Below are 16,934 nucleotides of genomic sequence, written 5' to 3' on the forward strand. Positions count from 1 at the left end.
TACTGTATGGGGACCTGTAAAAGGAGCCCTTTCTTTATGGAGATCCATAACAGGGCCCTTACTATATGGGGGAATGTAAGAGGTTTCAGTAAGGACTCTACACCATCTAGTGCCCCCATCGGTAACAGATGATTTTTATGTTCACCACCTGCTGGAGGTTCCAGGGAAGTGGTAGTGGGTTCGAGCTGGGGAAGGTGCCCATTGAGTCTCTAACAGCTGGGTCCCTAATCTAGAGTGAGGTACAGATGAGACATTGCCACCATTTATGGGCTGCCCAAAATCCCTAAATGGTAGACCCATTGTCTTGGGTAACACAAAGCACTAACATTTATGTGGATCATTATCATTATACGCTAGCATGGATCTCCTGAAGAAGTTGGAATATCTTGACGTGGGGCCTGGAAGCAACTATCAATGACTACTCATTTCTATCCCTGAATATCTGTCACATACACTTTCTTACTTTCTCAGGTGAACAGGGATTTTACTCTTTCATCTTAAGCTGCTGGAGTTTACTCTCACTCACAAGTACTCTGTGTATAGCTCCAGTATAGCTTGTGCATAGCTCCACTTTCTTGTACACTCACCGGCCACTTTATTAGGTACACCATGCTAGTAACGGGTTGGACCCCCTTTTGCCTTCAGAACTGCCTCAATTCTTCGTGGCATAGATACAACAAGGTGCTGGAAGCATTCCTCAGAGATTTTGGTCCATATTGACATGATGGCATCACACAGTTGCCGCAGATTTGTCGGCTGCACATCCATGATGCGAATCTCCCGTTCCACCACATCCCAAAGATGCTCTATTGGATTGAGATCTGGTGACTGTGGAGGCCATTGGAGTACAGTGAACTCATTGTCATGTTCAAGAAACCAGTCTGAGATGATTCCAGCTTTATGACATGGCGCATTATCCTGCTGAAAGTAGCCATCAGATGTTGGGTACATTGTGGTCATAAAGGGATGAAAATGGTCAGCAACAATACTCAGGTAGGCTTTGGCGTTGCAACGATGCTCAATTGGTACCAAGGGGCCCAAAGAGTGCCAAGAAAATATTCCCCACACCATGACACCACCACCACCAGCCTGAACCGTTGATACAAGGCAGGATGGATCCATGCTTTCATGTTGTTGACGCCAAATTCTGACCCTACCATCCGAATGTCGCAGCAGAAATCGAGACTCATCAGACCAGGCAACGTTTTTCCAATCTTCAATTGTCCAATTTCGATGAGCTTGTGCAAATTGTAGCCTCAGTTTCCTGTTCTTAGCTGAAAGGAGTGGCACCCGGTGTGTGGTCTTCTGCTGCTGTAGCCCATCTGCCTCAAAGTTCGACGTACTGTGCGTTCAGAGATGCTCTTCTGGCTACCTTGGTTGTAACGGGTGGCTATTTGAGTCACTGTTGCCTTTCTATCAGCTCAAACCAGTCTGGCCATTCTCCTCTGACCTCTGGCATCAACAACGCATTTCCGCCCACAGAACTGCCGCTCACTGGATGTTTTTTCTTTTTCGGACCATTCTCTGTAAACCCTAGAGATGGTTGTGCTTGAAAATCCCAGTAGATCAGCAGTTTCTGAAATACTCAGACCAGCCCTTCTGGCACCAACAACCATGCCACGTTCAAAGGCACTCAAATCACCTTTCTTCCCCATACTGATGCTCGGTTTGAACTGCAGAAGATTGTCTTGACCATGTCTACATGCCTAAATGCACTGAGTTGCCGCCATGTGATTGGCTGATTAGAAATTAAGTGTTAACGAGCAGTTGGACAGGTGTACCTAATAAAGTGGCCGGTGAGTGTATAGCTTCATACTGCCAGCCCAGGGGTTTGGGATGGGTAGTCCTGGTACACCCACATATGCCAATCTCCTCCTGTGTGGGGGCAAACATACTGTACCATAGTACCCCATAGTTACATGTTTTGGACACGTTATAATGTTATCCTGTAAATGGGTAACTAAGATGAGTTTAATGACTTCCTACATCAACAACAAAGGTCTTGGGTTCACTTTGGAGACTGATATAGATGTGGATCTACATGAAGAGGAATAATTGCCGTCATTCTTTTAGCTTGGGTTCACATGTAGCACCATGACACATTTTCTCTCAGGTGGTGGTTTTTGTGACTTGTGTGCATTTTATCCCCCAAAAAATATGGTAGTCTGTAATGGAAATATGGCCAGTGCCATATATATTCCTCTCAGCCTATCTCTCTGCATAGACAGGGGAGGGACTGACTTGCAGGCATATGTCTATATACATACCATAATTCTCCACAAATATATACTGTGTGTGCTCAAGTTTTTTGAAGAAAAGCTACATTCCAGGCAACTTTCACAGTCTCTACACTATTCATCTTTTATACATTTTTAAATGGCGGTATAACCGCATGTGCGGGCTGCACTTAGGGGTGCAATGGCAGCAGCTTGTGGTTCAGGTATTAATGGGGTGCTCTGTTGCCTAGTCGAATTTTATCTGGAATACAGGACTAAAATTCATTAATAAGCCAGGACTAGGGTTGAGCCGATCTTGACTTTTCAGGATTGATTTTAAAATCCGTTTTCTGATAATTTTTCATTTGAATGCGATCTCGATCCCAATTCCGATCCCAATGCAAGTCAATGGGATGTTTTTATTAATCGGAGATCGGATTTTAAAAGCAATCCTATTCACTATACAGCATGGAATCTAACAATTGAACGCTTTAATTGTTAGAATCCACGCTGTGTAGTGAATCACTAAGTAGCCAGATAATTTTTTTTTTAATCCTCTGGCTACTTAGTCCCCCCTGGTGTCCACTTACCTCCAGAGATGGCTGGTCCGGTGCCCGGTGTTCTTCTTCGCCTTGCTGCCACTCCACACTGCTCTTCTCGCCTCACTGCCCCCTGCCTCCCAGATTAGGAGAGTGTGGGTGGGTTAGGAGAGTGTGGGCGGGTACTGGGAGGGGAGACGTCACGCCTCCCCGCCCTGTACCCACCCACACTCTCCTAAGCCACAAGCCCCGACTTCCTAGCTCTTTAAACACTAACCTGGGAGGCGGCGGCGGCAGCGTGAAGCGGCAGCGAGGTGAAGAAGAAGAACACCGGGCACCGGAGCAGCCATCTCTGGAGGTAAGTAGCTACTAGAGATGGTAGTTTAGTCTCCCATTAGAATGAATGGAGGCAGCCTTGGAACCACAGCGGAGCCTTCACACTGAGTATACACTCCACTCAGAATGAGCGGAGCGTATATTCAGTGTGAAGGCTAAGCAAAGCATTGTGGGAAATAGTTCCAATCTCGATCCCACCTAAAAAGATCGTGTTCAGAATTCCGATCGCGATCGTGAAATTTTCTCGAACGCCGATAGGAATGCAATCTTTTCCGAACACAATCGCTCAACCCTAGCCAGGACTCATTTTCACTGATGAAAGTAACCCTTTCTATGCTGACACTGAACAAATGTTTGCACAAGGTAACTGCCAGCACTCCAGCTGTTGTGAAACTACGACTCCCAGCATGCATACTTGCTCTACTATTCTTGGAATTGCCATAGAAGTGAAGCATGCTGGGAGTTGTAGTTTTACAGCAGCTGGAGAACTGACCCCTTATTTATAGCCCCTTAAGGACCCGGGCATTTTTTGGTTTTGCATTTTCATTTTTCCCTCCCCACATTTCAAGAGCCCTAACTTTTTCAGTTTTCAGTTCACAGTCACATGATGGCTTATTGTTTGCGGGACAAACCGTACTTTGTAATGGCGCCATCCAATATGCTGTGCAATGTACTTGGAAGCTGGAAACAAATTCAGAATGAGGTGCAAATGGAGAAAAAATGCATTTGCGCCAATTTCATATGGGTTTAATCTTTACAGCGTAATCAGTCCAGCTTATTATTGAGGAGCACATCCAGGTACTTAGAGCTTTTGACTATCTCAGTGCCCGTCCCCTGGATGTCCATTGGTTTTGGAGCATACCTCCGCTTACTAAAGTCCACCGCCATCTCCTTGGTCTTCCCAGCATTAATCCTGAGGTGTTTCGGCTGGCACCAATCCACAAAATCCCGGTTTAATTCTCTGTGGTAATGGGCATGGAGGACATCACTTATGAGGAACACTAAAGATAAATTCCCATGTTGCGGATAAGCTGCTTTTTTTGTTGCAGATTTTCTTTTCTTTTTTAGCCAAACCCAGGACTTATAGTTCTCACGTCTGCTCTATCTATCACACACAATATCACACATCCGAGCTTTGCTCCAGGTTTCCATAACAATCCAGCCATTTTTCTTCGCTGCTTTATGTCAGCTTTAAAGAGGCAGGGCGCTGTAGACAACACTGTTACACAAGGTCACAGTCACAAAGCTTTACTGCAGCTATCCATAACAACCAATAGCAGGTTTTTCACTGATATCCAAACTGAGATTTATATGGTCACATGACGCTTCCATAGCTCCCAACCGTCCCGCATTTATACTCTTGTCCCGCGTAGCTCCCTGCATGTCTCGCTCTGTCCCTGAAGTGTTTTACTTAACAATCTTTCCTCCAATCACCGCCCGCTCTTATAACGGTTGTGACTAAATACTAGACGCCGTAAGGACCTTGTCTACTTTTTAGCCGGCTCAGTGTGAGTTGTCTATTTCCCATTACTAGTAAGGACCTTTTTGCCCCCTAGTGGTCGGGTCCTTAACTGAGATAGTATTTAGCCAGCTCACAGTGAATTGGCTAAATCCCGTACTCCAGAGGGACCAGGTCCTCACCAGTGATGGTATATATATGTATACAGCCAGGTCCTCACCAGTGATAGTATTTAGCCAACTCTATGTGAGCCGTCTATTTCCATCATTTGTAGGGACCATTTTTGCCCCTATTGGTCAGTCCTGAACTCTTATAGTATTCACAGTGAATTGGCTAAACCCCGCTCTCTGTAAGGACCTTTATAATAACTGGGCTCCGGCTTCAGTAATGTTTGTAAATCTCACAATAAAGGGACAAGATTAAATCGTAAAAATTTTAAGATAAGACACATATTATCTTTATTATTCCAACAATTGTTTGAAATCAATAAAAGATGGAAAAAAAACATTTTCAGCAAAAAGTGTGACTGAGTTACAAGGTTTCATCCTGGTGAGGTCCTTCCAGTGATAGTATTTAGCCGTCTCACACTGAACTGCCTATTTACTATACTCCGTAAGGACCTTTTCCGTGTATCCTATACTTACAAGGTTTCATACCGGTGAGGTCCTTTCCAGTGATAGTATTTAGCCGTCTCACACTGAACTGGCTATTTACTATACTCCATAAGGACCTTTTCTATGTTTCCTATACTTACAGGGTTTCATCCTGGTGAGGTCCTCTCCAGTGATAGTATTTAGCTGTCTCACACTGTATCCATGTATCATATACTGTACTTAGGAGGTGTCAGATGGTATAAGATAATATATAGTCAGTGTATGAAGAGATCTGTGAGGAAAGAGAACATGTTGTATTGTTTGACAGTCCGTGACCCGGATATGTGAACCCCCTCATTGAATGTAAGGCTGCCATGTGATGACATGACCATTATTCAGTGTGGTGTGAATGTAGTACTGTATACTGCTTATATGTAGTAGATAAGTGCTGTATTACCCAGAAGCCGCACAGTTTGTAACATCGGCAGCAGTTTTGTGAGTGAAGCCGCTGTTTTCCGGTAATATCCAGTATTCACTACACAATTGTATAGTAAACTGTGCTGAATGTATGTTAGGGCAGGTTCACACCTGTGCCCACTCTCCGCTTTGCAGGTTTCAGTCCTCTGCCCGAGAAACTGGACAGGAGACGAAAACTGGCAGTCACTTTTCATTTGAATGGGTTTGCAAAGTGTCCGCCCGTGAGCGTCTTCTGGTCTCCGTGGCGAAACCGTCTTTTTTTTTTTTTAACTGGACACAAAGTCGGACATGCAGGACTTTGTGTGCATATATATGTGTGCGTGTGCATATGTGTCTGTGTGCATATATATGTGTGTGCGTGCGCATATATATGTGCATGTGTTTGTGTGTATATATATCTTGTCACGGGATGGTTAGAGTCTATACTATAGGCAATGTGTAATATATATTTCATGTGGACTGTATTCTCTAACCTGTTGTATACATCAATGTGTAGTTGGCTGATTAGGGTCTAGTGTGTTAGCACATTGTATGCAAATACCTCTAACTAGTGAGGACCAGTGAGGACAATGGGTGGAGATAATCTGATCAGTGTCTCCAAGAAGATGTTGGATGGTGCATTGTCCATAGTAGAGAGGGAGTCTGCTCTCCTTGGTATAGGTGAGGGGGGAAGGATCTGTGACTCAGCCCTTCCCCCCACAGATATAGGTGTAACAGTCTTAGTATATAGTTATAGCTAGCAGTTAGTATGTGTTAGCCGGCCTGTGCACAGCTCTGTAGAGAGCCAGGATTTAGTTACAGGACCAAGGAGCCAAAGCTATCATTGGATTGTGACTTCTGTGGACTTATTGTTATTATGGTTGATGTGACCGCCGCCGGCTACTAACTTTGTGGATTACAATAAATTGCTGTTGTCTCCCGACCTCTTGCGTCCGTGTTGATTCAAAAGACCTTCCGGAGGAAGACGTATACCTTGCTCCGTGACAACTGGTTGGCAGCGGTGGGATCAACAGCGGACAGCGAGATGGACTACAGCAGCCCAGCGATTAATGGAGCCACAACCTCAGAATACAGGAACTGGACTATGGCAAGTCTAAAATTAAGGGCCCGGGAACTAAACCTGAGTTACCAGGGAAGAACGAAAGATCAACTGATCGAGGCACTGGAGGAGATGACCCTGCAAAGCGACCATGAGGAGGGCTGCCCCCAGGAGACAGTAGAGATACGGGAGTGGCAGGTACAGACCCAAAAGAGCAGATGGGTTGTTTTGTATGAGGAGGAATTGGCAGTGCTGGGGCTAGGAGCAACTGCAGAGCAAAGGAGTAGAGCATTACAGAGGGCTCAGGAAACGGAGGAGGAACAGAGAATGGCGCATGAAAAGGAAAGAATGGCGCATGAAATGCGAATGGCTGAGATAACTACGCGGAATTATAATCAAACGTCGACCCCCAGCCCAACAGTGAGAGAACCACCATATGTCTCCCATAAACACTTCAAGACCTTTGAGGAAGCGGCTGGGGATGTTGATGGATATTTTCAGGACTTCGAACACCAGTGCCGCCTGATGGAAGTCCCAGAGAAGGATTGGGTCCGGTATCTGGTGGGGCACCTACGAGATGGGGCTGCGGAAGCTCTCAGAGCCATGGACCCTAGTGATCAGCGGGACTATGAGGCCATTAAAAGAGCGGTGCAGAAGTATTATGCAGTCACTCCAGAGACCTACCGAGTTCAGTTCCGCTCTTTGTCTTACAATGGGGGAAGCTCCTTCCACATGTTCGCCCACAAGTTGAAGCAAGCATGCAAGCGCTGGCTAGAAGGAGAGGAGGCTGTCACAGTCGATAAGATCCTCCAAGTCATACTTAAGGAACAGTTCTTTTCCCAGTGCCCCGCTGAGATCCGTGAGTGGGTGCTGGAACGTAACCCAGCCACAGTTGAGCAAGCTGCTTCCCTTGCAGATGAGGGCCTGACCATCAAGCCACAGTGGAAGAGGTTGTTTGCAGAGGAGCGGAAAACTACCACAGTCCGCCAGACACCCTTCATTCAGCCACCCACCTTTCGTGCCCGGCCTCAGGATTACAATTCCCCCTCTACCCCTGCCCCAGCCCATCGGCCTCCAGCTATGAACAACCCTGTCCCTAGACAACGACCTACTGGAAGAATGCTAGAGCGCAGATGTTTTGGGTGCGGGCGGCCTGGACATTTGCAAGCTAGTTGCCCTGCTAACATGGGGGCACGGGCCACCGTGGCATCCCGGCCTATTCACTACCTGGGAACCACCCCTAGGACAGAAAGTTTGGCCCCATTTTCAGATGACTCCATGAATGACCCATCTGTTCCACCTCCAGGGGTCTATGGGATTCAGCCTTCCGCCACACATCCCGCAAACCTTCAGTGGAAGCACTTGCAGGAGGTCCTACTGGATGGCCGAACAGTTGTTGGATTCCGGGACTCGGGAGCTTTCCTAACGGTAGCGGACCCCCGAGTTGTGCGACCCGAGGCCCTAGAGGAGGGCCCTGGCATTTCTATCAAGTTGGCAGGGGGTACTCGGAAACGTATTCCTAAAGCTACCGTGGAACTCGACTATGGTTATGGACCAAAACGATGCACAATTGGTGTGATGAGCGGGCTGCCGGCCGATGTTCTGTTAGGCAACGATGTTGGAAATCTACAGTGCCACTTTGTGGGAGCAGTGACCCGAAGCCAAGCTCAGAGAGAAGCCAACATGGATCCACCGGATTTTCTGCCAGATGCCAGCCCTTCAACCCTACAACTTTACCATTCAGTACCGCCGAGGGAACCAACACCAGAACGCAGATGGGTTATCCCGGCAGGAGGACATATGAGCTATAGAGACTGATGTGCATTCCCCAATTTACCTGTGTAGGCCAATTGTGTCATGCACATGTTTTGAGAGGGGGAGGGGTTGTCACGGGATGGTTAGAGTCTATACTATAGGCAATGTGTAATATATATTTCATGTGGAATGTATTCTCTAACCTGTTATATACATCAATGTGTAGTTGGCTGATTAGGGTCTAGTGTGTTAGCACATTGTATGCAAATACCTCTAACTAGTGAGGACCAGTGAGGACAATGGGTGGAGATAATCTGATCAGTGTCTCCAAGAAGATGTTGGATGGTGCATTGTCCACAGGAGACAGGGAGTCTGCTCTCCTTGGTATAGGTGAGGGGGGAAGGATCTGTGACTCAGCCCTTCCCCCCACAGATATAGGTGTAACAGTCTTAGTATATAGTTATAGCTAGCAGTTAGTATGTGTTAGCCGGCCTGTGCACAGCTCTGTAGAGAGCCAGGATTTAGTTACAGGACCAAGGAGCCAAAGCTATCATTGGATTGTGACTTCTGTGGACTTATTGTTATTATGGTTGATGTGACCGCCGCCGGCTACTAACTTTGTGGATTACAATAAATTGCTGTTGTCTCCCGACCTCTTGCGTCCGTGTTGATTCAAAAGACCTTCCGGAGGAAGACGTATACCTTGCTCCGTGACATATCTATATATATAGAGAGAGAGAGAGATGTGCGCGCATATATGCATATGTGTGTGTGCATATATATATGTGTGTGTGCATACCCTGTTTCCCCGAATATAAGACATCCCCCAAAGTAAGGCATGGGGGAGGTTTTGTTAAATTGCCTAATATAAGGCACCCCCTGAAAATAAGACATCCCCAAAAAAACACTGCAGTCGGCTGAACACTGTGCACGATGTTCTGTGTGCACAGGAAAGCTGGCTGCTGCCTCTGCTGTGATACCACTGTTCCTGCTGCTGTAGGATGAGCTGGGAAAGCATCGTATGCTGCGGGGAGTCCACTCTCCCAGCTCAACCCACAGCAGTCGGACCAGTGGTATCACAGCAGAGACAGCAGCCGGCTTTCCTGTGCACACGGAGCACAGCGTTCAGCCGGCTGCAATGCCCACTAAGTGAGGCTCTCCGGTGCAACTGCCGGAAGCCTCGCTAATCTCTGCTAAACCCTGCCCAACACTTCCGCCATCGTGACCAACAGCAGCACCAGCGCTGCTACAAAGATGGGAAGGTAACTAGCATACCTCCCCCCCACACCTTTTGCACCACCTACAACCGGCAGTCATGCCGGCACTCCACTAAGGAAGCACCTGCATGACTGCTGATTGTCCCCCGCTCCATAAGATATCCCCCAAAAATAAGACAGGTTATATATTTCAGAAGATAATTTAATATAAGACACTGTCTTATTTTCGGGGAAACACGGTGTGTATATATATACGCCCCACCCTGTATATGCGCGCACATATATATGCGCCCCACCCTGTATATGCGCCCCACCCTTTATATGCGCGCGCATATACAGGGTGGGGCGCATATATATGTGCGCGCATATATATGTGCGCACTCACACACACATATACTGTATATGCACACACACACACACATATATATATATATATATATATATATATATATATATATGTGCGCGCACATAAGACTTAAAAAGTATTTGCCCCCTTCCAGAATCATTACTTTCTTCCTGTATTTGTAGTGCAGAAGTCTCGCCCCTGGCCATTGGGGGTAGCTGGTTCCAGAGATCCAAAAAGCCCCAAGATGTCTCCATAGGACAGAGGCAGTGTCTTCAGTATGGCACCTGTGAACCGAGTAGGGTCCAGTACGTAGACAATGGGGCTGAGCCACAGAACTACCATTGGAGAAGCTAGACAATGTTGCAGACAGAAAAATGGAATGTGTGTGTGCATATGCACATATATATGTGTGCACATAACTACCATATATATAACTACCATATATATGCGCACATAAATATACGTGCACACATGCGTGCATATATATGGTAGTTATATATATGATAGTTATCTGCGTGCATATTTATGTGCGCGCATATATATGGTAGTTATATACAGTCCTATGAAAAAGTTTGGGCACCCCTATTAATCTTAATTTTTAGTTCTAAATATTTTGGTGTTTGCAACAGCCATTTCAGTTTGATATATCTAATAACTGATGGACACAGTAATATTTCAGGACTGAAATGAGGTTTATTGTACTAACAGAAAATGTGTAATATGCATTAAACCAAAATTTGACCGTTGCAAAAGTATGGGCACCTCAACAGAAAAGTGACATTAATATTTAGTAGATCTTCCTTTGGCAAAGATAACAGCCTCTAGTCGCTTCCTGTAGCTCTTAATCAGTTCCTGGATCCTGGATGAAGGGATTTTGGACCATTCCTCTTTACAAAACAATTCAAGTTCAGTTAAGTTTGATGGTCGCCGAGCATGGACAGCCCGCTTCAAATCATCCCACAGATGTTCAATGATATTCAGGTCTGGGGACTGGGATGGCCATTCCAGAGCATTGTAATTGTTCCTCTGCATGAATGCCTGAGTCGATTTGGAGCGGTGTTTTGGATCATTGTCTTGCTGACATATCCATCCCCGGCGTAACTTCAACTTCGTCACTGATTCTTGAACATTATTCTCAAGAATCTGCTGATACTGAGTGGAATCCATGCGACTCTCAACTTTAACAAGATTCCCGGTGCCGGCATTGGCCACACAGCCACAAAGCATGATGGAACCTCCACCAAATTTTACAGTGGGTAGCAAATGTTTTTCTTGGAATGCTGTTTTTTTGGACGCCATGCATAATGCCTTTTCGTATGACCAAACAACTCAATCTTTGTTTCATCAGTCCACAGGACCTTCTTCCAAAATGAAGCTGGCTTGTCCAAATGTGCTTTTGCATACCTCAGGCGACGCTGTTTGTGGCGTGCTTGCAGAAACGGCTTCTTTCTCATCACTCTCCCATACAGCTTCTCCTTGTGCAAAGTGCGCTGTATTGCTGACTTATGCACAGTCACACCATCTGCAGCAAGATGATGCTGCAGCTCTTTGGAGGTGGTCTGTGGATTGTCCTTGACTGTTCTCACCATTCTTCTTCTCTGCCTTTCTGATATTTTTCTTGGCCTGCCACTTCTGGGCTTAACAAGAACTGTCCCTGTGGTCTTCCATTTCCTTACTATGGTCCTCACAGTGGAAATTGACAGGTTAAATCTCTGAGACAACGTTTTGTATCCTTCCCCTGAACAACTATGTTGAACAATCTTTGTTTTCAGATCATTTGAGAGCGGGCTGTCCATGCTCGGTGACCATCAAACTTAACTGAACTTGAATTGTTTTGTAAAGAGGAATGGTCCAAAATACCTTTATCCGGGATCCAGGGACTGATTAAAAGCTACAGGAAGTGACTAGAGGCTGTTATCTTTGCAAAAGGAGGATCTACTAAATATTAATGTCACTTTTCTGCTGAGGTGCCCATACTTTTGCATCGGGCAAATTTTCGCTTAATGCAGATTGCACATTTTCTGTTAGTACAATAAACCTCATTTCAATCCTGAAATATTACTGTGTCCATCAGTTATTAGATATATCAAACTGAAATGGCTGTTGCAAACACCAAAATATTTAGAACTAAAAATGATTAAGATTAATAGGGGTGCCCAAACTTTTTCATAGGACTGTATATGGTAGTTATGTGCGTGCATATATATGGTAGTTATATATATGGTAGTTATGTGCGCGCATATTTATGTGCGCGCATATGGTAGTTATGTATATGGTAGTTATGTGCGTGCATATTTATGTGCGCGCATATATATGGTAGTTATATATATGGTAGTTATGTGCGCGCATATATATGTGCGCACATATATATGGTAGTTATATATATATGGTAGTTATGTGCGCGCATATGGTAGTTATGTATATGGTAGTTATGTGCGCGCATATTTATGTGCGCGCATATATATGGTAGTTATATATATGGTAGTTATGTGCGCGCATATATATGTGAGCACATATATATGGTAGTTATATATATGGTAGTTATGTGCGCACGTATTTATGTGCGCGCATATTTATGTGCGCGCATATATATGTGCGCACATATTTATGTGCGCGCATATATATGTGCGCGCTGTAGGCAAGTGGAGGGAAGGTATATTCCATTGAGATGGCTCCTCGCCACTAGATAAATAATGAATCCAGTTCCGGGTCTTGGGGGTAGTCATAGACCCAGGTTCCAAGCTCTGGCCCTGAGTTTTCGTGCAGCACATTTGGAGCCTTAACCCTGTGAAGTCAGGAGGGTGTGTCTGACTTTCATTACTGCTGCAGCTATTGAGAGTGGAGGACCCAAACCCTGTGTAGCTGTGGAGAACCAGAAGGGCCAGCCTGCTAAAGTTTGTGAACTGCATTGCCTTGTGGCTGAAGTAAGCCTTTTCTTTTCCTTTTTGCTGAAGAAAGCTGTTTATGTTGAACTTTGTGAATTTGCACCTAAATAAACCAAGCACCAGTGTGAACCTGAAGACCAAGCTTCACGTGTGTTTTACTTAGCTGACAACCAGCCCCAAGCACCCGCTTTTACATATGGTGGAGGACGCGGGCAGGCAAGTGTCGTTGTTTGGTGCAACAAACCATTGAAGTTGGCAGTTTCAGCTGTGTATATCTTGGGTGGAGGCCGCCATAGCACCAAAGGACAATACCAGAGCTATGGAGGAGTTGGTCCAGCAGTTGGTGCGCTCTACTGTGCAACAGCAAGAGATGAATCACTTGCTGATGGAGCAAATGGCAGCTCTCATGAAAATGGTCGCAGCAAAGACAGGTGTACCTGTAGCCGCTCCTGTCCATGATGTCCGGAAAAAGGTACATGCCTCATTACAGAAAATGTCTGCTGAGGACAATGTGGAGGCATACCTGACTATATTTGAACGCACTGCAGAGAGAGAAAAGTTGCCTAGGGAGCAGTGGGCGGAGGTACTGGCTCCCTACCTGACTGGCGAGCCGCAAAAGGCATATTTTGATTCGACTGTACCAGACTCTAAGGATTACAGCAAGTTGAAAGCGGTGATACTTGCTCGTTTGGGAGTCAGTGTGGCAGTCCAGGCACAGCGGGTGCAGCAGTGGTCCTTTTCTCTGGAAAAACCGCCACGGTCCCAGATGTATGACCTGTTCCATCTGGTCCGAAAATGGTTATGTCCTGAGACGCTTACCCCAGAACAGATGGTGGAGAGAGTCGCTATGGATCACTATGGTAAGTGCTCTCCCTGCTCCATTACAGCGCTGGGTTATCCAGGGAAGTCCAGACAACCTTGCTGAGTTGGTGGAGAGGTACATTACCGCTGAAAATTGTGCCTTACATCCAACTAGGGAGAAAACTCCCCTGCAGACACCCAGGACTGTCCCCAGGGTTGGTAAAAGGTGGGGTCAGCCGACCAAGGAACATATTGTTGCACACTGTCCTGCAGAGCAGGAGCCCATAGACTGCAGCTTGGCACAACACTGCTCTATGTTTGCCTACCCAGTGTGCAGCGCCATAACCATTGACCTGGACAGACCCCAAAAGTGTCAGCTTACTCTTAATGGCACCAAAGTCATGGCACTACTGGACTCAGGGAGTCTGGTAACCCTGGTCAGAGATGAACTGTTCCCTGTTTTGTGTGACCCAGGGCAAGTTATGGGCGTGGTGTGCATACATGGGGACACCAAGAACTATCCGGTGGCCCAAGTACACATACAGACTGTGTGTGGGAGTGTCACCCATAAAGTGGGTGTGGTTAAAAACCTGCTGTATGAGATGATATTAGGGCAGGATTTTCCTTTATTTTGGGAATTGTGGGATACGCTGTCACCTTCTGATGTAAAAATGTCTGTTGCAGATAGGGTGTCTTCAGGGCGTGAAGAAAACGCTCAAGGGACAGATAACTTTCCTCTGGCCGTGTTATTAGGGGATGAGGATGAGCCCACAGATACGGAGTCCGTACTCCCAGACCTTGAGGTATCGAGGGTTAACTTTGGAACTGCACAATTACAAGATCCCACCCTAAAAACCGCCTTTGAAAGTGTGACAGTTTTAAATGGGGTACCCCAGGAACCAGGGGCTGAACTGCGGTATCCGTATTTTGAGGTGCAAGACAACTTGTTATACCGTGTGACAAGGGTTAATGATGAAACTATAGAACAGCTACTGGTTCCTAAACCATACAGAAAAATGGTGTTGGATATGGCCCACTCACATGTATTAGGGGGCCACTTAGCAGCAGACAAGACCAGGGAACGTATTTTTCAAAGGTTCTATTGGCCAGGGTGCTATAAAGAAATAGAGAACTATTGTAAGTCTTGTCCAACCTGCCAGGTAAATGCTCCTGTTACACATTTCAGGAATCCCTTGATACCTTTGCCTGTCATTGAGGTTCCTTTTGAACGGATTGCTTTGGATATTGTAGGGCCCTTGGTGAAGTCAGGCAGAGGGCATCAATATATCTTGGTTATACTGGACTATGCCACCAGGTATCCAGAGGCAGTCCCTTTAAGGAAACCCACAGCCAAGTGCATAGCCAAGGAGCTGTTTCATATGTGCACTAGGGTGGGGATTTGTAGCGCCCCACAGAGTGGGTCACTACAAATGTCATCTTATGTGATCTACACTGTGTACTGTGAAGGTATAGTGAGATCCAGTCAACCTGTCAGCATACACAAAGTTCCACAGCCATTATCTCTGTAAGAAAAGGGGTGGAGCTACAGACTGGAAGAGGGTCTCTCTTTCAGTTCGAGGTCAGAAAGTGCAGGAGTGTGCAAGAGAGAGGAGAGGTGTGGAGGTGCAGTGCGTGCTGCAAGCCTCATGGTGTGATAGCACAGGAGGCCGGAGAGCTGCAGAGGTGAGATGAGACCTCACAGGGACGGGGCTGCAGTTATAGGACCATCAATTCCTAACTAGTGTGAGAAACACTTAGAAAATTGAGAAACTCACTGGATCCAGGCCTAGTGAATGCAGGATTCCTGGAGGCTCAGTAACATACAGAGATGGGGTGTCTGTATCCAGCATCCCAAAGAACTCGCGTTACCTGCTGTCCAGAAGGGGGATCTACCCAGTTGTACTTAACCTCTGAGCTCCTGGAACCCATGACCAGAGGAAATCTATTAGAGAGTTTGAGCAGCAATGGAAGGCTGAATCATACTAGTGGTAAAAGGGAAGACTGGAATCTCACTATACTGGAGCAAAGTGAATCCTCCTGTAACATCTGTTATCTCCTGCTGACTACAGAAGTAAACTGTAAGTGTTTGGTTAACCCCTGTCTGGACTGTTCTTTCATTGATCCTCTGTTACTCCTCCTGGAAATCATCCCATCCTCACCTATATCATATATCATCCGGCCCTGGGACCTGCCCTGGTTGGGGAGGGTATAACATCTGGCACTGCATCACCACCTATTCCCAGAGGCCCTGCCTACAGTGCCCGGCTTCACCTTAAGCCGAAACCATAACTGGCGTCACGACAAACTTTTATTTTTCTTTATTTTAATTTCATCCATTTTTACTTAAAACTCCCCTTTTTCAAGGCGCTGCCACCCCCGGTGTCGGGCCTGCTCGCACCGTGAATCTACATAGGCCGAGCCGGGGTGACTCAGATTCCCAAGGAAATCTTGACAGACCAGGGTACGCCTTTTATGTCTAAGGTCATGAAGGAACTGTGTAAGGTTTTTAAAATCAGACAGTTGAGAACCTCTGTGTACCATCCCCAAACTGACGGCCTGGTAGAGAGATTTAACAAAACCCTAAAGGCAATGTTAAAAAAGGCTGTTGAAAAAGATGGAAAAGATTGGGATTGCCTATTACCGTATTTGCTATTTTCTATTAGGGAAGTTCCTCAGGCCTCTACAGGGTTCTCCCCGTTTGAGTTGTTATACGGTAGACATCCCCGTGGTCTCTTAGACCTTGCTAAGGAAACATGGGAATCTGAGTCCACGCCATACCGCAGTGTTATAGAACATGTGGCCAGCATGCAGGAGAGAATCTCCAAAATAATGCCAATAGTAAAAGAGCATTTACAGAAGGCGCAGGAAATGCAAAAGAGGGTGTATAATCGCTCTGCCAGAGTGAGAGTGTTCAGTCCTGGGGACCGGGTCCTAATACTTGTTCCCACTGTAGAAAGCAAGTTCCTGGCTAAGTGGCAGGGCCCTTTTGAGATATTGGAAAGGGTTGGAGAGGTAAATTACAAGGTGCACCAACCAGGGAAAAGGAAACCCATACAGATTTACCATGTAAATCTGATCAAACCCTGGAGAGAAAGGGAGTCCTTGGCCACGGTAACCTCCCCTTCCACAGTTGTAGAGTCAGAACACCACAAAGTGGGAATAGCAGAGACTCTGTCCACTTCTCAGAAACACGAAACAAGAGAATTCTTGCAACACAACAAGGAAATGTTTTCTGGTTTACCGGGGTGTACCACTGTGAGAGAGCATGAGA

This window comes from Leptodactylus fuscus, chromosome 2 (assembly GCF_031893055.1).
Source record: "Leptodactylus fuscus isolate aLepFus1 chromosome 2, aLepFus1.hap2, whole genome shotgun sequence".
Taxonomy (NCBI): Eukaryota; Metazoa; Chordata; class Amphibia; order Anura; family Leptodactylidae; genus Leptodactylus; species Leptodactylus fuscus.